A 23,786-nucleotide genomic window follows, 5' to 3' on the forward strand; every position below is an offset into this window, starting at 1 on the left:
GTTGTTTTATAAATGGCTTTGCTTGTTCTGTATCCCCAAAAATTCTGGAAGCTGCTTGAATAAGCCTATCTACAAATTCAGCGTAAGGTTCATTAGTTCCTTGTATTACCTTAGATAATTGACCTTGTAAATCTCCATGCCCCTGTACAGTTTTCCATGCCCTAACCGCATCTACAGCAATTTGTGCGTATACGCCAGGATCATATTCAATTTGTTGCCGTTGACCCTCATAAGGTCCTTTTCCTAACAACACGTCTAGATTTCTTTGAGGGTAACCAGCTGCTGCATTTCGCCTATCTGTCTCCCTGCAAAATTCCTCATTGGCAACCTTCCATAACAAATATTGTCCTCAATTTAGCACAGATTTACACATGCTAGCCCAATCTGCTGGAGTCATGTCCAAGTTAGTAATGGATTCGACCATGCTTACAGTGAAGGGTGCTTGAGGACCATAGGTTGTTACAGCCTCCTTTAACTGCTTCACTGTTTTGAACTCTAACGCACGGTGAATTCGCTGCCCTCCTGCGTGCTCAAGTACAGGGCATACAAATCTTTGAGGTCCTGTCTCAGGATCCCATCTATCAACTACAGGGGTTGAGGGGGTTGAGGGCCACTCAGCTATCTCCATAGGTGGAGCTGTTGGCTGAATTACGCCCTCTGGTGATAGATCGGTGTTAGTAGCAGCCTCCTGTTGTTGCTTCCCCCCTGATAGCTGTTTCTCCTCTAAGCTTTCTTCCTTTAAATTTTCTTCCTCTGTCTGACTAGCTTGAGAGACCTTCTCTTTTGCTTGATCTAAAATGTCTTTCTCCATGGTTTGAACCTCTAATAATTTATTTAACACTCTTTCAGTTTGTTTTTTACTAATTTCTAATCTGTTATAAAGATAACGCAATCCAATAAGATAACACAAAACAAAAACGAAACAGAATGAAACAAAAATGGAACAAAAAATCGTTGTATCAATTTTCCTATTTTCTAGACATGTGCATTTGTGGTCTATTTCTATCTCTTCCTCAGGGGCAAACAACTTCAAACCTTGAGCCAACCATTTTTCCCAGTCTGCCTGAGAAAAGTCTAGGGATAGGCAGCTTGAAACAAAAACAAAACAAATCAAAACAAGAACATATTGTTTTTTAAAATGGTCACCCATTCTCTTGCCTTCCCTTAGGGGTAAGCAATTTCACTTACCCCGAAGCTTCAGACGTTCCCCGTGCGGGCTGCCAAATGCCGCAGTCTGGCTGGGCACAAATCACGAGCCACTGAAGCAGGAACAAACTTTATTTTTTTACTGCAAGAAAAAACCTCACACACGCTCCTGGGGAATCCTCCCGAAAGCCACGAGGCTCCTCCAGGAACCCCCAGCCGGAAATAGCTCCCCTGGGAAATCCCTCCTCCTGCACTTCGCCAACCAATGGGAACTCCCGGGGAATCCCTGTGAGAACTCAAAATAGCGCAAGAAGTCCAAAATAGCGCCAGAACGCAAAAGTAGCGGCAGAGGAGATATTAATGCCTCGCCTGTCAATCAATACTGTGGCAAAATGCCCAGGAGCCATACAGACTCGGCTGTGGCTCTCAGCACATTTTCAGAGAAAGAGCAATCTGGGGTAAGAAGGGAACATTGTTTCAGATGAGAAAGAATAAAACATTTCCAAGAATAATTCATTACTTATCACGGGATAAAATGATAGACAAATAAAGTGTTTTAGTAAGTTTTTTTGCTGCCATGACTACAGGACCCAAATAGCACAACTGTAGAGGAGAAAAAGTTTATTTGAAGGCTGATGGTTTCAGAGGTCTTAGTCCATAGAAGGCTGGATCCATTTCTCAGGGCTTCAGGTGAAGCTGAACATTGTGGAAGAGTGTGGCATAGGGAAGCACCTCACATGTTGGAAAGAAAGCACACACAAGATGAGGGCCACAACCAAGGTAAGATGGCGCCTGGCAGTATGCTTGGAGGAGTGGTTTGTGAGCCAATGCCAGGGAGCCATTAAGATGATGAGCATTCCTAAATGGCTGAACGCTGTGTCTAGATGATGTCAATTAAGTTAAGCTGTGTGTAATTAGTTGGGTATTTGTACCTCTGTGATCCGGCAGAGGTGAGGCTCCTGCTACCTTGGGTACCCGCTACTTTGAGTTCGCTCAGTTCACACTGAGTTCACTGGCAATAAAGTAGTTCCCACTTCAACCTTCAAGTTGCTTTTCAACTCTGGGTTATTTTGCCCAGCCAGACTTCGGCACACACACACACACACACTGAGAGAGAGAGAGAAAGAGAGAGAGTCCACTTTCCAGATAACAACTATATACACAAAGCCATACTCCAATTCCCACTTCCTCCATCGATACTCTACCACTTCAGTTGCCAGTCAGTTAATCCCTATCATGGGATTAAATCACTGATTTAGTTAAGGTTCTTATAACCCAGTCATTTCTCCTCTGAACCTTTTTGCATCATGTCACATGTGAGCTTTTGGGGGACACCTCACATTCAAACCATAACAGAAAAGAAGAACATTATTAATATAAATATGTTGCATTTTTCCCTTGGAAAGCCCTTGGTGATGGTTCAGAGTTGATTCTATAGAAGAGCGAAGAGAGAAAGCAGTTTGCTAGGATTAAAGGGTTAAGTCATCCTAGATAAAGCAAAGGCATCAAGTATAAACCATACTGTTGAGATGCAAAATGGTTAACCCAAAAGTGATTGAATAGTAGTTTTAAATTAGAGGAAATCCCAAGAGGTCATTCATTTTGGTGTGGATTGTGTTGTAAGTTTTTCTTAAGGCATGAGTGAAAGGCATCTACCAATGAGAACAAAAGCTCAACCAATGCAACAAGCTCTGACTTTAAAGACTGACAGAACTTAGCATGTCTATAAGAGGAGAAAGACCCAGTGAAGGAACAAAAAAAATGGAAACATATGAGATCAAGTAGATCACAGATTGAATGACTTTATGGAGGAGGTTTAAAAAAATAGTGGAAAAGAAAACATAGTGATGTGAGTCATAGGAAAAAAAGGAACAGATTTTGCATGCAGTAGAAGAAAAAAAACTAAAGGTAAAGAGGAAGATGAGGTTACAGGGACAGAGTGACAGCAGAGTTATCTGAGCACCCATTGGATGACAAACACAGGGGTTATCTGCTTCTACTGGGGGAGATGTGAGGAGACTGAAGGTTGAAAGCATAGAAAATCTAAAACAGTTGCTATGAAGAATGCAAAAAGAATTTTAAAAGCAATGAATAAAGAAAAGGATTGACAAGTAGCATTAAGAACCCAAATGAGGTCAAATAGCATGAATTTGCAGTGGACCAAGTCTGCATAGTTCTGTGATTTTCTGTAACACCAAGAAGGTTACATCATCTTATCGCCTCATCAATTTTTCCTCAATGCATACTTTCCTTTTCAATTTTTTTCCAGTCCACTTTTAAATGAATCCAAAACTGAGTTAAAAAAATGTATAATATTTTATGAAAATCCACAGGGCATAACAAAAGAAAGATGAAATTATATCTACCCAATATAGTATATTCAATTTTCCCTCTCTGATTCTTATGCTCACAGTATAATACTAGTAGATAGTCAAATGAATACTCTTGCTTATTCAAGTAAAATTCTAGAAAATATGGTTACTTAATTATCATCATCCATTTAAAATGTTAATCTCATTGCTTAATTTAACTGATATTCATATTTTATTCCAGGGGTTGGCAAGCTAAGTCTTGTTCACCATCTGTTTTTATATGTTTAATTTATTGAAACAAATCAAAAGCATTTCATAATATGTGAAATTATATGAAATCCAAATTTCAGTATCCATGAAAAATTTCATTGAAACACGTTTTTGCTCATTATTTACATTTGTTTTTGTACCAGAGATTGAACCCATGAACGCTTAACCACTGAGCCACATCCCCCAACCCTATGTTGTATTTTATTTAGAGACAGGGTATCACTGACTTGCTTAGGGCCTCACTCTATTGCTGAGGCTGGCTTTGAATGCATGATTCTCATCTCAGCCTCCCAAGCCTCTGAGATATTCTCATATTTTCTATGGCTACATTTGAAGTATGAGAGCAGCATTGAGTATTTTTGTAAGAGAGATTATATGGCTCACAAAACCTGAAATATTTACTAGTCAATCTTTTAGAGAAAAAGTTTGCTAACCCTTGTCCCATTCATCCAGTGAACCAATAGTCATTGAGCATCTACTGTCCATGAGAGACTGTGAGTGTATGATAAATGGAGATTACATTATCTTGATAGTAGTAGAGTCTTGGGAGGTTACGTTATTTTGATATCCCAGAGACTTGGGAGGCTGAGGCAGGCCAGCTTTGGCAAGTTAGGGGGGACCTAAACAACTTTGTGAGACCTTATCTCTTGAAACATAAAATAAAATAAAAAGGGCTGAGGATGTGGCTCAGTGGTAAAGTATCTCTGAGTTCAATCCCTACTACTAAAAAAAAAAAAAAGCATATTGACTGTAAAGTTGATGAGTTGGAGAACATTTTGCCAGTCCTTCTCCATTCTGGTGTTCAAATGATTCAGTTGTGTCCCATCCTAATTGCTTTTACCTGGCTTCTGAATGTTTCTGTGTGTTTACATTCCTGTTTTGATATTCTTCTAATTTGGATTCTAGGTTAGAAGACATAATGTGAAAGGGAAAAATAAACAGTACAAATAAATGACTCGGAGAGTTTCAGAGGAAGGAATAGTGTGGGTAGAGATGAAGTTAGAGGAGGCTTTATAAAAGAATCAAGGTCAAGAGCAAGAAAGATGTGGGATGATAGTGCACTCTGAATTTATAAGTCATTGTTTGTTATAACTTGGATAATTAGCATAATATCTTCCAGGAAGATAATTCAGGTCGTGTTTAGGTACACATAAATTCACACACCTCATAAAATTGCTTTTGGCATTAGCCATTAGTCAATAGAACATGTGTTCTGTCCTCTACCAGCATAAAAATAGCTCACATTTATGGAGCACACTCTGAAAAAAATTGAAATCTTTTTAAGCACCAAACCACACATACCACACACACACACACAAATCCTTCATAAATTCTCCAAACTCTATATATCAACACTTCATTGACCAAGAATAACCTGTAACATATCTATCTCGTTTGTATTTTTTGCCACATCTTTCAAAGAAATTGATATATTTTTTTTCTAGATGGTTCAAATGATCAGAGCATTCAGTATGTTTCGAATTAATTATGACTGAACTCAGCCAAAATACATGCCTTCCCTGTGAGGTATGCGTAGCACTCTCTTTTCAATACTTAAAAACCCCAAATATGGGGACCAAATAAAACAATAGCTTTGTTTAAGTGTTTCCAATGATTCATGTTTTAAAATTTAAAAAGTTTTCTAATGAGGCTGATCTAGATGTCCAAACTTCCCTCAAGGGTAGGGGATGCAGATTTGTTGGGAAAAGTGTTCATGGGTGCATTGGGGTGACCTGCAGCATGAACTACTAGGAGTGAAGACAAGATAAAGGTTGAGGACAAACCTTGTTTATAGAGATGACTAAACTCCCATATGCATGGTCTGTGAACTAGCCAATGAGCTGAAGGTACTTCTCTTGGATGCCTAACACATTGCTTTTTCTTGGATTGAGCACATGGGGTAAGAAATCAGAGAAATCATTAGTGGTAAGAAAAGCTGAGCAACTCTCCCTGTAATGTCCAGACAGTCTCTAGTTAGACCAACTCCTCAAAAATATCATCTTAATTAACTAATTCAAAGCTGAATCTAGTAGTCCACTCTACCACTTCCTGTCTTTAAATTTACCTTGACATAACTATATGGTTCTCAGTCTTTTGAAATTCTAACACTCCACCTGGCCCTTATCTGGTAAATCCTATTCGTCTTTCATGACAACTCGATTTGCACTTCCTTTGAATGGACCGTCCTAGGCTGGCTTTGGTAATCCTTGGTGCTTCCATAAAATCTTGTCAGTGAATCTCAAGTTCTGGTGTCTATCAAAATTACCTGGAAAACATTGAAGATAGAATTTTTAGGTCTCCTTCAGGCTGTATAAATTAGAATTTTTGGATGCAGAACAAAGAAATACTTTTGTGGCAACTGCCAGTGATTATGATGTACATTAATAATTGGGGACATATGTGGTTATATTTACTGTGATTATCTCTGTATATATCTGCCCATTGCCTCAGTTGAACACTCTTTCATGGAAGAGTCAATGTTTTGGCCACCTCTTTGAGTGTCCTTGGTGTCACTCAGTTGGATTCAAATCCCATCCACCTGGCTCCAGAGCTGGAGCTTTTCAAACTACATTGCCCCACTCCAGTCATCTCTGTTCTCTGGTCATCTGTGTGTGAGAACAGAAATAAGAAGGCACAGCATTGATTGATTGATTGATTGATTGATTGATTTTTGATACTGGGGATTGAACCCAGGACCACTTAAGCCTAAGCCACATGTCCAGCTCTTTTTTATTTTTCATTTTGAGTCAGGGTCTTGTTAAGTTACTAAGGGGCTCCTAAGATGCTGAGGTTGGCCTCCAACTTGCAATCCTCCTGCCTCAGCCTTCCAAGTCCCTGGCATTATAGGCATGTGCCACAAACCCATGCTCGGGGCATAGCTTTTATTGATCTCAGCTGAGACCTAACACTCAGGTCCAGCCAATTTTTTTGTAGCTCTGTGCATGTCCACAAATTATTGTAAAATCTCTGGGAATATTGACATTGGGGCTACAAATAAATTTTAACAAGTAGGTGAATTCACAATCATGGCATCTGTGGATAACAAGAACTGACTTACTGTGTATATAAAAACAGCTACAAAATCTTGGTCATGTAAACATCTACCCATCCACTCATTCACTGTGTATCACTACATCTCACAAGCAAGCATTGGTACACTTGGCCAGTCATATTGATGTATTTGAGTCACAAAGCCTTGAAGAGTTTTGCCAACTGTTATAGTTTTGCTTTTCTCATTTGTTTGCAGGTCATCAGATGTGTATAAGATGATTCCAGCTATTTCCACAGCTCAGTTTGAGAGATGAAGTAATGACATTTGGCATAAACATTAAAGGTAGACTAGCTTCATATAACCTTGAACCATCAGAATATTATTCCAGACAACTTGGACTTAAGAGCAGTTGGAAGAACTCAACAAATCACAAAATTGGAGTCAGTGACAATTTCTCTGGTGGAAAATCATTTAGGTATAAAATCCATTGTCTTAGATTGTGCCTATGTGCCTTCATACGTTTGGAAAAAATAATTATTTGGAAGAAGTTTTTTGTTTTTTCATCAAGATTATTCTTTCTAGACTGTGCTGGCTAAGTTGTTGTATGAACAAATTAAATTTTATATTTAGATTGTTATAGAACAAAAAATTATTTTTGACTAATTTTTCTTCATCTTAATATAGTGTTTATATTTTGAGTAAGAATTGATTTTATTGGCTAGTACATATGTATTTTAAGAGTTATATTTGAAATCTATGATCTACAATAAGTTAATATATTTGTGGACTTAAAAAGTATAAAATAGTTAATGTTTTGTATGTGGAATCTGAGTGGTTTAAAATAAAGTCCAGATATTTTAAAAACACTGTAGTTGCTATTTTGCTTAGGGATGATAAAATTCATTTCATTAAATAGGAATTAGCTGAGACTATGAATTACTGGCAACTCTGGAATCTTTGTTCACTATTTAAATAAAAAAAATTATATTAAGCTACTGATACACAAATTGTTTATAAAATAATGTGTTTGAGGAACAGAATGAATGAAGCATTATAAGAATATATTAATAAATTGAATGAATAAATAAATTACTTTTCTGGCATGTTATTTTAAAAACAAAATGTTTCCATGTCAATGTGTATATCATATGGAATAGAAATGCCGTAGTTTACCTACCTTTTCACTTATTAAACATTTATTTAGTATTTTAAGAGTCATTGCTAGGCATTAGAGATATGAACATTAATAATGTGTTATCTTTGGCTTCCAGGGTTTACAATTTAATAGGAACATTGTATAGACCATACTGTACAGTGTGACAAATGCTGTGTTAGTGTCACAAGCAAATATATCCATTGTGAGCCAGAGCAGCAATAAAAATACATATAAATCTTCACAGAGGAGAACTTTAAGAAAATTTATGAGCTAGAAGAAAACATTGTAAACACTCTAATATTTTGGTACTGGAACAGACTTCCTTAATAAGACCCTTAAAGCTCAAGAAATAAAACCAAGAATCAATAAATGGGATAGCTGCATAACAAAGGAAACATGAGCAAGGAAAGCCTACAAAATGGGAGAAAATCTTTGCTAGCTCACCCAACAAAGGATTAATACCCAGAATTTATAAGGAATTAACACCCCCCCCTCAAAAAAATCCCAAACAATAAATGAGCAAAGGATCTAAACTAACATTTCACAAAAGAATAAATATAAATGGACAATAAATATATATCAAAATGTTCACCATTTTTAGTGATCAGGAAAATGCAACTCAAAACCACACTGAGATTTTTATCTCAGTGCAGTTAGAATGGCAATCAAAAATACAAATAACAACAATTGCTGCTGAGGGTGTGGGGGAAAAGGTACACTTATACATTGTTGGCAGATAGGTACAACCACTTTGGAAAGCAGAATGAAGATTCCTCAAAGGACTAGGAATGGGACTTATTTAGCACATTCCTTGGTATTTATCCCAAAGAACTAAAATCAGCATAGTAGGCCCCAGAAAAATGATACTGGGTTATTTCAAAACACCTTCTCAGCAATAGATAGGTCATCCAGACAGAAGTTCGGTAGACTATTTGGACCTGAAAAATATGTTAAATCAAATGGACTTAATAGACAGCTATGGACTATTATTTCAATAATAGTTGAATACACTTTATTCTCAGCAGCTCATGGAAACTTCTCTAAAATAGACCATATTTTAGGCCACAAAGCAACTCTTAGCAAATAAAAAATTTGATCAAATTCCTTACATCTCATCAAATCATAATGGAAGGAAAGTAGAAATCAATACCAAAAACCCTACAGAAACTGTATAAACACATGGAGATTGAACACTGTACTTTTGAATGATGAATGGGTGATGAAAAAATCAGGGGATAAATTTTTAAAATTCTTAAAATCAGTTGAGGATAATGATATACCAGAACTTCTGGGACTCTATGAGGGCAGTTTTAAGAGGAAAGTTTATAGAGAAATGAGTGCCTACACAAGAAAACCAGAAACATCCCAAATAAACAACCTAATGCTACATCTCAAGAACCTTGAAAAAGAAGAACAAGCCAATCCCAAAACCAGCAAAATTTGCTATGCTTTTGTTAATGTCATTCACTTTCTCAGTTCTAATACTAAGATTTTGAACTTTGGTGACTATACATATTTTTTTTTACACCATGGATGAAGACACCATAATAAGACTGGGGTGAGTGAAAAGATGGGACTTTCTTTTGAAAAAATGGGACAATACTATGGGAATGGAGGTGGAAAAGAGAATTCCTAGGGAATCAGTTTTGGAAAAAGTTCATATGATCTTTAAGATCTTGACATTGATTTCCCTAAAATGATCAGATTGTTATTGTTTTATTTTTATTTGTTCTTTTTAGGTATATATGACAGTGGAGTTTATTTTGACATATTTATACAAACATGGAGTATAACTTACACCAGTGATGTATTCAATGAACATAGAAAAGTTATGTCCAATTCATTCTACTGTCTTTCTTATTCCCATTACCCTCCCCTTACTTTCATTCCCCTTTGTCTAATTCACTGAACTTTTGTTCTCCCCACACTTCTGTTGTGTTCGCATCCACATATCAGAGAGAACATTTGACTTTTGTTTCGGAGGGATTGGATTATTTCATGTAGCATGATAGTCTCCAGATCCATTTGTTTACTGGCAAAAGTCATGCTTTTTATGGCCATGAAATATTCCCTCATGTATATATACCACATTTTATTCATCATTCATCTGTGGAAGGGCACGTAGGTTGGTTCTGTGGGGGAAAAGGTATACCAGGTTGTTTTAATATTAAAAAATTTTTCTAGTCTTAAAATATGCTACTAATAAAATATAGACCAAATCAATTAAGATCAAATAAATTGCCCTCATCTCTAATTTCTAAAAGACATCAAAATGTGATAATGGTTATAATATAATAAAAGAATTAGTGGAGATTAGATGAAGATAGGGAATATCAAACTGTCACCCTTGAAGCTACTTTCAGAAAAGAGAATAAGAGAAAACATATGCAGGCCAAGGAGAGCAAGGAGGATGAGGTAGGGAGTCTTCGTGCTCTTATTAAGCCAACAAGTAAGGGAAGCATTTCTTCTTTGGTGGGAATATTTATTAATTGATAAGAGGAAAAAGTCACTTTCTTTTTGCAGGTACTTTGGGTGGAAGACAAAGATGGCAATCTATTTTCCTTTCTGACTTGGCCAAATAATGAGTAATAAACACCATCATTTTCTCTTCTCTTCTTCTCCACCCCTCCTTTCTTTCCTTTCCATGGTATCCCCAGGGAAAAGGCTTTACTGGGTGGATTCATTAAAAACTATATAAAGTAGGCATTTAAATTTTAAATCATTTCTAAACCATGATGGTGGTATTTACTTTTGATTTCACTTGGATCTTCACCCTTGCCTCTTCAAAATTATGCTCCAAGAAGAAGGCCATGCTAGTGAGAGATCATTTTTGCTTATTGCCAAGCCCAGGGATGATTTCTTTGGCACATATATCAGATGTTTTAGGTATTGTTATGGTTTAGATATTCCATGTCCTCAAAAGCTCATGTGTGAGACTATGCAAGAAAGTTTGGTAGTGAAATGATTGGGTTATGAGAGCTGTAACCTAATCAGTGCATTAATCTGCTGGTAGGGATTAGCTGTGTGATAAACCTAATCAGTGCATTAATCTGCTGGTAGGGATTAGCTGTGTGGTAAACCTAATCAGTGCATTAATCTGCTGATAGGGATGAGCTGTGTAGTAACTGTAGGCAGGTAGGGTGTGGCTGGAGGAGATAACTTGTTAGGAGTGGATCTTTGGGTATGTGTTTTGCACCTGGTGAACAGAGGTCTCTCTGTTTCTCAGTGCTATTTCCTGAGCTGCTTTTCTCCTCTGTCACATCCTTCTGCCTTGATATTCTGTCTCACTCAGGCCCAGGGAAATGGAGTTGACCATCTATGGACTCAGACCTCTGACAGGTGAGTATCAAATACAATTTTCCTTCTCTAACATTGTTCTTATCAGGTATTTTGATCACAGTGGCAAAAAGCTGACTAAACAGGTATTATGTACTCCAAACTTTCATACCTCCTACGTATAGTGTCTTCCAAATTACAAAAGGAAAAATACAAAGGGAAGAAATTCCAGAGATGATTCAGGATTAGGGAAGAGGCTCTGCTGCCTCATTAATTTGGGGACATGCAAGAGGGTGTTTTCATAGGTCATTAGGTCATTATTATGATTAGTTTGTATTGATACAAAATATAATTAAACAATAGTATGAAATGATATTTGGGAAATAATTTTGGAACCTCCTTAAAATTAGGTTGATAGATATAATCTTCTATTATAAAGTGAAATAGGTATTTATAATGCCTCCTCCCTTTGAGAAGAGTAAAGCCTCCTAACATAAAAAATGACAATATTATAAATTAAACGTTGATGTGCAAGTCATAGATATTCACACCCAATAAAAGCACAGAAGAAAAATGAATCCTCTGACATATGTTTCCATTGTTTATATTGTATTTATTGACTTTTTATTGACTGAGTTCATTCTTTCATCATGAACTACTATGGAGTGTGAGTGTGTGATTGATGTATCAGAAAAATCACAGATGCCTTATTCTGGAAAAGCCATTTCAATATGGCAGGAAGTTGTGTCTGTGACTTTGTCTGCCTTTGTACAAAATGTCAGAATGGATATCTAGGGGTGTGGCTGATGATACTTCAGAACTAATTTCATGTCCTACAGAGGAAACACCCCTGCCAGAAGAATAAATCATTTGGGGAAAACTTTCTTCTATCAGAAACCGTAGGGACTAAATTATTCTTAGAAGGCTCGGAGACATGGATCTCATTGCTCTTGATTTTTGTTTTTCCCAGAGAAAAACACATCCAATTTCTGATAAACCAAATAAAGATGAGAAACAAATAGTGAAATCTGGTTATCCAGCTCTATATTGTACTCTGTGTGTTTGGAGGTGTAGGTGAAGTTTGTTCTTGGCCATTGATAGGGACAATTGTATTTAGGAGGGGAAAAAAAAAACATATGTCAAATATTATACTTGCATCAGTCAAATCAGCAACTTAAAAGCAGAGAATTTTGCATAGTTTTCTTGAATTTTAAAAATACAATGGACAAATCAGAACAATAAGAGCTGGAACTACGAAACATCAATCCACTTGTCATCTATTCAACAAATGTTGTGTTCTCTAGTGTTAAACTATGCCATCTCATAACTCCAAAGACACAATTTGCGTTTGTAAAGACAGGAAGAGTTTGCCTTAGTATCAGTTTTTCAGAAGGTACAAGTTGTAAACTAGATCAAAGATAGTAAAAGCCTGACATCACCTGGAAGGATATGCTAGTTTGTACATCCAGCAATCTTTTTTACTCATTTCAAATCTACAACTAACTCTTTTTGACAGAACTCACCTTTAAAGGATAGACAGCTTTTTAGTGCTTGACATGGGAAAGAGGGTTCTGGTAGTCATCATCTAATGACTTCAAGTCATGAATGCATGAAGTAAAGGCCTCCAATGACCTTTACTTCACGCATTCATGACATTTGTAATTCCTTCCCCTTAACTGTATGTTTCCTAGTGATTAAATTCTAACTAGTAAAATATGACAAAACTGGTGTACTTTCATTTCTGAGATTAGTTCACAACATACAAAAAAAAAAAAAAAAAACGCCCCACAAAAAACGAAAAATAAAAAACCCTACCTGTCTTTCCTACTCTGTTTTTTGCTCTCATTCAATCTGATGAAGCCAGCTGCCACGCTGTGAGCTGCCCTAGGCAAAGGCCCATTTTGTGAGAAACTGATGTCTCTGCCCAACAGCCATTGTGAGTAAGTTTGGAAGTGGATCTTCTGAGTTTGACAATGTGCAGTGATTAGCCTTGGAGTTGGCTCTTCCTCTGATGTGTCTCTGAAATGACTGCAACCTCCGTCAATGCTTTGATGAAGCAAACCTTGTGAAAGACTGAAACAGTGAAATCTAGCTGCATGTGGAGTCCTGATCTCCAGAAACTGCAAGATATGTTTCTTTTTAAAATTCACTAATGTTGAAGTAATTGGCAAAATGAATGCAAATATCCATGAACTAACAGACAACTGGTGGACCAGGAGATAAATATATCTTTCTTGGCAGAATCCTTTAAAACCTTTAAAATCTTGAAGTAGTTCAATATATCCAATTTCCTTTTTTTTTAAGTTCTCTTGCCATATTTAAAAAACCATTGCCTAATCCATGAAAACATTCTGTTTCCCTGTAAAAATTTTACATTGAGGCCTATGATCCATTTTTAGTTAATTTTTGTTTTAATATAAAATAGGGGTCTAACTCCCTTCTTTGCCATGTAGACATTCACTTGTCCCAACATCATTTGTTGAAAAGCCTTTTCTTTCCCTTGTTGAAATTGTATTGGCACCCTTTTCAATTATCAATTCACCATAAATATATGAGTCTATTTCTAAACTTCTAATTCTATTATAGGACATATGTGTCAATTTCTGAAAAAAAAATAAGAGTTGAGATTTTGGTAGGGATTGTGTTTATCCATAGATCAATTTGAGGAATACTGCTGTTTTAATAATGTTAAGTCTTCTGATTCATGAGCACAGAATGTCATTTTATTTGCTTAGGTCATCTTAAAAAATATTTTGCATTTTCCAGTGTACAAGTCTTTTACATATTTTGTTAAGTATATTAAGTATTTTATTCTTTCTAATGTTATTATAAATGGATTTTTTTCTTAATTTCAATTGTGGATTGTTCTTCAGTAGTGTGTAGGAATGCAGTTCATCTTTAAATAACGATCTCATATGCTGCAATTTTGGTGAACTCTTTTTTTAGTCTGTTTTCTTTTCAGAAGTTCTATTTTTTTCTCTTCATTAGACCTTATGAATCAGAAAGGAAAGGATCTGACCAGTGGAGGTACATTTTAAGTAGTCTATTAACATGTTTTATGTTTAGAAAGAATGGGAACTCTGTGCTGTGCTTGGTTCCCAGTGTACTTTGAGAAATTTACTTTGGTTATAAGTTTATGGATGATTTGTAGCTCACCTTGGTGGAATACAAAGGTTAAGACTTCATCTCTTCTCTTTGGCAGGCTTATTGTAATGATAGACAAAGAATTTAATTTATCTTTTTGATAATTAAAAGAAAAAGGACTCTAGGTTGAAAGCTATAAGGAAGTAATGCTAGAAACAATTTTCCTTGCTTGTGGATACTTTTGAGTGTTAATGCCAAAAAGAGCAGCAAGTTGAACACCATAAAACATCAGGATTATTTTCCACCCGTATGTGGTTCCTCTTCTTGAATGGGACAGAAACTCAGTAGGTTAAAATGTTAGCTCCACTGTCACACCCACCCGTGAAAGACTTTGAGGAATAGGGACAAGAGAGAAGGGATAGTGAAAGTAGTTGTGTTGCAACGTCCTATTTCTGATATAAAATGAGCGTCAAGCCTGGCAGTATAAGCAACAGGGATAAAGTTTACTCCCCCTAGGAAAGTTGCAGCAGTAAAAATTGTAAAGGTCAAGTGAAGGTAAAGGCTTTTGTCAGTCCAGACCTGCGGCATACTTCATTTGTTTTCCTGGAAAAAATTATTTGTAATACAAATAAAAAAACGATTGTTTTCAGGACTTCATGAAGAGTTGCTACATGTTAAAAAGAAAAACACTAATGACCCAATAGAAAAATGGATAAAGAATCTACACATGCAATTTAAAGAAGAGGAAACCCAAATAACAAATAAGCCTATTAAGATTAATGAGATCGTCTTTCATATTCTCCATATTAATCAATATTATATAATGGCAGGTACTTCAAAGACTTAGTAACATTGTGGGAAACAGGTTCAGTTTTAAACATTACTATTAAGAATACAAATTGGTATAACAAAATTGGAAAGCCATTAATCAATACCCAATAAAGTTGAAATGTCCACTTCCTACTTTCAGTAAGTGTTTCTAGCCAAGATAGCACTCAGGAATTATAGAAGGAAACATGCACTCCAAGAGAGTTCATTGTATAAGCTTTTGGAATAGCAAAAATGGAAAATAATTTAACTCTCCATTAGTCAATGAACTGACAAACTGGTTTATCATTATGGTGGAACACCATGCAAACCATGAAATGAACTTAAATCTCCATGTACTCAAAGTGTGTAAATACTTGAACTTATTATTTTAAGTATATTGCAAAAGGTTTCGCATAGTACCTTATATAGAGTTTTAAGAAACCCTACTTAATTATATAAATTGTTTCAGAATACATTTAGATGCAGTTGATGTGTAAAAACATACTCATTTTAGAACAGTGTCTATTTTAGGGAGGAAAAGGATAATCATAGGGAGAACATTTATTTAATTGTTAAAAATGAAAATAGGAGAAACAAAAAAAGAGACAAAACGTTAATATCTTTTTAAACTTGGTTGTGGGTACACAGATATTTGTTTTGGTACTGTTCATATTTAAGATATCTCAAAATTAGAAAATAAAAAAACAGCTTTGGTACTTTGGCTAAAATGAAACAGTATTAAATTTATTATTAATAATACTCTAAAGGCTTTCTATTACTAAGTAGTTAGAAACTCATCTGATGGTTTTATCTTTCCATTATTTTCTCCTCAAAAGATCACATTTGTTAAATGTATAGTAATTTCAAATATATATATATATATATAGAGAGAGAGAGAGGTGACATACTTATAATATATATCACATATGTGTTTGTTATTTCTGTTATTTGCTTATTTTAGGTAGTAGACAGAACTGATAATTCTGTAAAGAAATATGAGTTTGAATATAGGCAATTAATCTCTTTGAGCTATATTTATTCTTCCTAAGATTTTCTCCAACTTCACTTGCAGAAAGATCTACTTCTTACCTCAATATCTTGCTTAACTCATTGGATAGTAAATGTTCCTAAATATAAAACTTGAATACTATCAATACTTTATTTAGGAATTTGTCATTAGTAAAGAGAATCTGTGTATTTTTATTTTTGGTAAGCCCTAAACTGCTCTTTAATTTTTTACAAAGCATTTCCTTTAATTTCTGCTTTTAATGTCTAGACTAACACTCAAGAGATTAATACGTATTCCTTTATGTATTTGTTGAATATATAATGTACAAAGTATAAAATTTGTTCCTATTATTATTTAAAAATTTAAAAGTAGACATTACTTGATTTAAAAACTTTTTTTTTTAGTTGTAGATGGACACAGTACTTTTATTTTATTTATTCATTTTTTTATGTGTAGCTGAGGATCAAATCCAGTGTCTCACACATGCTAAGTGAGCACTCTACCACTGGGCCACAACCCCAGCCCTTTACTCAATATTTTTCTGTATGGAAACTCTGGCTTGTGATTTGAAGTGGGAAATTGGCTTGTCTGATTAAATATTTTCTCTCCCTAGAAAGGGCCTATGGGCCATATAAGGCAAACTAAATTAGGTATCCTGCTTCTTAAAATACACATTATAAAAAATGGAAGGATTTCCTAGAAAATTCCTGTATTGAGTAAAAAACATTTTGAAATTCTCCTTAATAGTATTTTATGTTTAATGTGGGTCTTTGGTGATAGATTCTCTTGGTTCTATTTTTCTTTTATTTTGGGGGAATAATTCGGTTAAATAACAAATTCTAGCTTAGCGTTTTTCTTTAAGCTTTTTGAACACACTATTCCTCCATTGTCTTCTAGATTTTAAGATGTTATTGAGAAGTTAGCTGTTAGTCTTACTATTGCTCCCCTGGAGGTGTGAGACTGTAAGTATATTTGTGTGCCCCTTGGTTATTTTTTTCTGTTTTTTGGTACCAAGGATTGAACGCAGGGCTGCATAATTAGTAAGCCACATCCCCATCCACTCTGTTTTTTGCTTTTTATTTTATTTTATTTTATTTTTGAGAAAGAGTCTTGCTAAGTTGCTTAGGGCCTCAATAAGTTGTTGAGGCTGGCTTTGAACTTGTGATCCTCCTGCCTCAGCCTCCTCAGTTGCTGGAATTACAGGCATGAGCTATCACACTGGCTGCCTCTGATTGTTTTAAAGATGTTTATTTGCCTTAGGTTTTCATCAGTTTAACTATCATGAGATTTTTAAAAATATTTTGTTTTTTAGTTGTAGTTGGGCACAATACCTTTATTTTATTTTTATGTGGTGCTGAGGATTAAACCCAGTGCCCTGCACATGCTAAGCAAGTGCTCTACTGCTGAGCCACAACCCCAGCCCCCACTATCATGAGCTTTGATGTGTTTTGTTCTTGTGTTTGTCTTGCCAAAAGCTTGCTGAGCTTCTCGAATTTGTGTATTGCTGTCTTTTATTGGTTTTGGAAAAATCCTAGCTGTTATCTCTTAAATGTAGTTTCTGCCTCAATTTCTCTCTTTTCCTTTCCTCTACATCAGTTTGTAGGTAGGTTAACTTTTGACTGTCTCTTGTGCTCTGTGTTTTTTCTCTTTCTATGATTTAGGCTGCATAGAGTGTTAATATTTGTTTTAACAGATTGATCTGTCTTTGATTTCAGGAAATCTGTATTTTTCTGTGGTCTATTTTGCTGTTAAGAACCTTTTGTTCAAAATTTCAGATATTTTTCTTTTCAGATTCAGAATGTCCATTTGGTCATTTCAGCCAGAAATGCTACTTGTTTTATTTGGTCAGGTGGATAATAGGAGGAATGAATCACTTCAATCTAGGATTCGCCTGAAGTGCTTTTGGATTGCAATTTTAGGAAGACAGCCAACTTGTGATTTGACCTTAATCCTTGCACATTGCCATACTAGGATTGTGATTGAAAGCCTAGCATGCCCTATCCCTAAAAGACTGTGAATTGCAGCTTTCACAATTTTTGAGTGTAATTCTTTGGTTTCCTATCTCAAGAAGCTTCAAAACCAGGCAAAGGTCTTGAGGTGGAGACAGAGGGAGTACCTGGTGTCACTGGTGCTTTCTATATACCAGGAAACGGCAGGAGGCTTTACTTCATCTCCAGCCTAGAACACAAGGCTCTTGTGCTACCCTAGAACTCAAAAAATATCTCTTGAAGGAAAAGAGTTCAGGGTAATTCCAGATTCTAATACATCAGTCCTGTTCATGCAAACTTCAAAGGCTGATATCTTCTCTACATAATCAAAGAGGAACTCTTAATCTACTCTTTTAATCAACAAATTCCCTCAGGGACACAAATAATCTGAAGATCATCTACTCACCTAGGGAAAACTAGGATTTCCATCTTCCTAATTCACTTTCTTTTAATAAAATTCAAATATGCTTGAGAATTATTATTCACCCCTCCCTTTTCCTAAAAGCTATAGTGGGTGCATTGGCCTGCAGCCACACATTTCAGCACTAGGGGCAAAGTGAAGTTCCATTTGTAAGAGCAATCAAATCTCTGAAGATATTATTTCAGGATATGGGGTGACCAGATAGGCCTGGGTATACCTTAGCAGATACAATGAGAAAAGAGGTTGTTATAGTTTAGATATGAGGTGTTCCCCGAAAGCTCATAAATGAGACAATGCAAAAAAGTCTAGAGGTGAAATGATTGGCTTATACCAGCCTTAATCTAATCATCGAGTTAATCCACTGATGTAGATTAACTGGTAACGGTAGGCAGGTAGGGTGTGGCTGAAGGAAAGAGATCATGTGTTTGGGGGTATATATTTTGTCCCTGGTGAGCAGAGACACCCCCCGACCCCAGGGTTTCATGATTGTCATGTCCAGAGATACTTTCCTCCTCCACACCCTTCTGCCATGATGTTATGCCTCACCTCAGCCCCAGAGGAATGGAGTTGGATATTTATGGACAGACCTTTAAAACTGTGAGCGCCAAATAAACTTTCCCCCCTCTAAATTGTTCTTGTCAGGTCTTTTGATCACAGTGGTAAAAAAGCTGACTAGAACAGAAATCAATGTTTTAACCAAATGGAATGAATTTCCACAAACAGAGGAAATCATGAAGACCAGACACATCTTGCCCTTTTCCAATAGGACATTTGGGTTTATCTTATACTCAGGAGAAGTTGAAGGGAAAGCAAAAATCTGGAAATGAGTAATTACTCTAAATAGACTCTTTCCAAATAAAGCCACCAGGATACATTTAGTTGGCAAACTTGAGAGCCAAGATGAGGTAAGTAATTTAAAACACAGAAAATCATATTTCTGTCTGTCTGTGTATGTAGACTAGGCTTCAATCCCTTGACAATACACGGTGAGACATAGTCTAATAATGAAGCAGGAAGTATTTTTTTTCTTTTGACTTTGGGAGACAAGAACTAAAAATTCAAAAGTTATCAACAGTATATGAAATCCTATTATACTTGAATTTTATTAATGAAAACTTTTTGTTCAGGTTGCATTTCCTTCTGGATAATAATGAACACAAAAGCATTTACTGTGAATTGAATATTTACAGAAAATATTACAAAGACCATCTCAATAAGTTTTTGTATATAGAATGCATGAACTCTAAGGAGAACACTTCCAGTTTAAATATTATTGCTTTCTGTCATTTAAAAAGCAAACTTGGAATTTCATTTGTGTGACCCACTTCCAAAAAAATAGCTTATGTAAAGGTCAACAAATAATCTTTTGGTGCTTTAGTTTAGAGTCTGAAATTTTTTTTTTTTAAAGGCAGAGAAGAGAATGTTCTAACAAGATGTTTCCTCCCTATTTAAGAAATTATCTACACAATAGAAGTCTAAATGAAAGGTTCTAGAGCACTGAGAATCAGTGTACATTAGTGAATGCTTATTCTAAGCTTAACCTGTTTATTGAATGGTCTGTACTTAGTGGTATACAAATGGGAAACGACTTCCTTTTACGCCCCACCCACCGCTAACTTCCAAATCATTTTACCACTTCCCCCTTCCTTGCCTTTGAATGACAGCTCAGCAAGATCCCTTAACCTTTTAGTGATTTTCAGCTCTAAGAATTTTGTTCTTAAGTAACATACTAGATAGAACTCCAGTCAAGGGTACTTTGAAGGTTTAATCTCAATACCTCATTCAAAGATTCTCCCTCTCTGTACACATTCCCAACTCTAGCAGTACTGGTTTCTTCATGTACCGTCTCTTCATCCAACTCATCTTCTCCTTTGTCCAGGGTTTAGGAAAAAAAGAATATGTGTTAGAGGGAAAGAGACAGCACCTTTTATTTGGTTGGGCTCTTTCTCCTTTGGGTTGCACTGACTGAACAGGGAGGCCTTCTTCTTGGTAGGAGTCTCTTCAGTGTGATATATTGGTGGGTTTTTCCGAGCACTTCCATTCCATCTCTGACTTCCACACTAAACCAGTTCCTGAGACAGGCAATGGAGTTTATGGCTAAATTGCTGTAATGTCTTGTCAAAACCTATCCTACTCAGCACTCCCACAGACTTTTATGGTGGGATGTCCTGTCCTGACAGTCCACCTATCTTGGACAAGTTTCCTCAAGATACTTGAGCTGCTCTCATGAGGTGTTCACTTGACCTTTAGCTTCAAGGAGGAGGGAGATATTTAGAAAACCAGGGAGGAATTTTGGCAGAGTAGAGACTCTTCGAGTAGATTTATATAAACAGCAATCAAGATTTTACATTAATTCTTGGGGACCGAGAAATAAGCTCTTTCCAGTTACATTTTGGTTCTAAGATTAAAGGAATTTTGTTATTCCATACCTTTGGTTTAAAAACTTATATATTCCTAAGGCAATACAGGCGAAAAACACATGATTGATTGAAAATCTGTAAGTATAACAAGGCAGGCTGTGTTTGGGGAAGTGTAGGGTGTGGGGGGAGTCAGTTTCCTCAAAGTTTAACACAAGACATTTTTTGATGCGAATATGTGAATTAAAAACATTTCTACTCAGTTAATTTGCTTTTTGTTTCTTCACTCACTTTTAGACCCTGAAAACCGATAAAAAAAAAATAGGCAACATGTGCATTTCAAATTAAGTTAAATTTATCAGAGGGTTTTGCCCCAGCCACTTCTATTTCTTCTTGAGAATGTTTTCTTTTTCCATCCCCCCTACCCTATTCCATATATGTTGCCACAAAGCACTTTTGCACATTTCTTTCCTTCCAGGAAATTATGTAGTATAGAAAGAGTCTAAAAGAGAATACACTCTTCTCAGCTTTGAAGCAAATTCCATGCATCAGACTTTCCTGTGGTAAGTCCAGATACAAGCACAGAGCAATTAAATGGTAGAAGTGAAAATCGATGAACTTGACCACGTGCGTGGCGTTTCTTCTTCCCTGTGGGAATTTGTTGAAAGCAGTTGATAACTTGTTTTTGGAAAGAAAAATCTTCGGCAGTATGAAATGCATTTGTCATTCATGTGTCATGGGGCATATTTACTTGGGCGAGAAATTCTTTGGAGAAATTCAGACTTTCTACACTGAAACAAACAACTAAAACATTACAATAAATCCATTAAAGTCTCTCTTGACTTTTTAAAAGAATGCAGTGCTGAATTCCACAACTTTTGGAATGTGTGTGTGTGTGTGTGTGTGTGTGTGTGTGTGTGTGTAAGCTGTGCTATACTTCATCCAGTACATTTGCATGTAAACATTTGTTTTCAATAAAGTCAAAATAGAAGGGTATTTTGATATCTGAAAAAGACAGTAATGTGCAGTATTTTATAGCTGTATTTTTTAAACTTGATCCAGTGTCTTACCAACTTTCAACACTTAATTCAATGCTATAATGAAAACATTATTATAATTCAGATTACTAAATGCTTTCTATATGCTAGTAATTATTTGTAGCAATCTACATGTATTCAATATTTTAGTATTGATGTTGTCACTATGAGGCAAATACAAAAATATTTTTTTTCAGATGAGAAAAATGAAACAGGAAACATTTTACAGGATTACAGAGGTAATATATGACTGAAGCTGGGTTGGAACCAGGCCTCTAGAATCTTCATTCTATGTCCTATGTTATTACTTGTTATCTGAAGTCACTAATTTTAATTTATTTCTCCAAATAAATTTGTAAATGTTTAACTAGAAAGATTAATTCCTAAGCAGTTTCTGTGAAGATACCAATGCAAGGGTTTAATGTAAGTTACTCCTTCCCTTGTTTCCATGGCATTTTCAAATTTCTGAAACTACATAGTTTTAGAGTTGAAGTTCATGTATTAAGCTTCTCCCTCCACTTTTAATTATCATCACATCAGTGGTATTTTGATCATGACACAGACTGCTTTCATCTCCTTGTACCCTAAACTGTTACCAAAGAAAAATAGAAATTTGGCATGAGACAAGGGTTGGGGGTTGGAGTTAGGTTTGGTGTGGCAACAGCGATTCCTGAAGACAAGGTTCATGGTCTAAGAGGCAGGAGTGAAACCCACTCCAGGTAATAACTGACCAGGTCTTTTCTTCATATGGCGAATCTAGATAGGAAAGAATGGGAAGGGAAGAGGAAAACCAGATTAGGGGGAGAGAATACCAAGTGCAGAGTATACTTCATTCTAGAAATATTTGTTGAATAGATAAAGATTGTGGAAGATGCATTAAATCAGGAAACCATAAACAGCTCTGAATGAGAAGGTCCTAAAGTGCTTTAGACCTCCATGTGGAGGCCTGTATTTATGTAGGTGGAGGACATTAATTATGATGAATTGTATTAACAAGAATTAGTCACCTTCTCTTTATTTTTGCATACAGAAACACACACCTGTTAAACATGTAATTGAATGTGATGGTACTCAGATTCATGTATCCATATATATTATATATTTCCCCAACTTTCAGCAATAGAGGAGTTAAAAGATGGTAGTATGACAAGTGAATTCTGAGTTTTCTGTATCTACTAATATTCTATTGGTACAAAAAATTTTCAGATTGGGCTTTTCTGAGTATGATCCCTAGAATCACAATATCTAATATTTCCAGGTAGTGACACAGGACAATTCTCTCTCCATCACCATATGCATTTTTCTTTTGTAGAGCTCTCTTACCTGCACCAGAGCTGACCAACTTTCCATATCATATTTATAAGATTACATAGTGTATGGAAATTGTTCTTGATCTGGAAGAATGAATTGGAACTAAGTCATCTGTATAAAAAATACATCCATGGAAGAAATACATAATAATAAAAGCCTAGATAAATACATTATAGCATAAATTTGATTTTTTTTTAAAATTGGAAATCTAAGAAATATCACAGACTTAATCTCTTGAATTCTATAGTCAGAATTATTCTTTCAGTGTTCTTAAACTGACCAGCATACATTTGCATTTCAGGGGAAAAAATAAAAAACAAGTGTGGAAAGTCTTGTATTTTATTAAGACTCTGTAAACTTAGGAAAGAATGATTCTTTTTGGCTAATTAGCATAGCTGTGTGTGTGTGTGTGTGTGTGTGTGTGTGTGTGTGTGTACCCATTAATTCATTATTCGGTAGAGAAGAAAACAATGTGTTTTAGATTAATTATGGCTCTTGCAAGAGCTGACATTTCTATGTGCCATTTCAATTATAATTCCATGTGATTAAGGAACTTGAATATAATTTTCCAATGGCCTGTTTACTTTTTTCACTTCGATATTTGAATAGCAAGAAAA

Source organism: Urocitellus parryii, chromosome 2 (genome assembly GCF_045843805.1).
Source record: "Urocitellus parryii isolate mUroPar1 chromosome 2, mUroPar1.hap1, whole genome shotgun sequence".
Taxonomy (NCBI): Eukaryota; Metazoa; Chordata; class Mammalia; order Rodentia; family Sciuridae; genus Urocitellus; species Urocitellus parryii.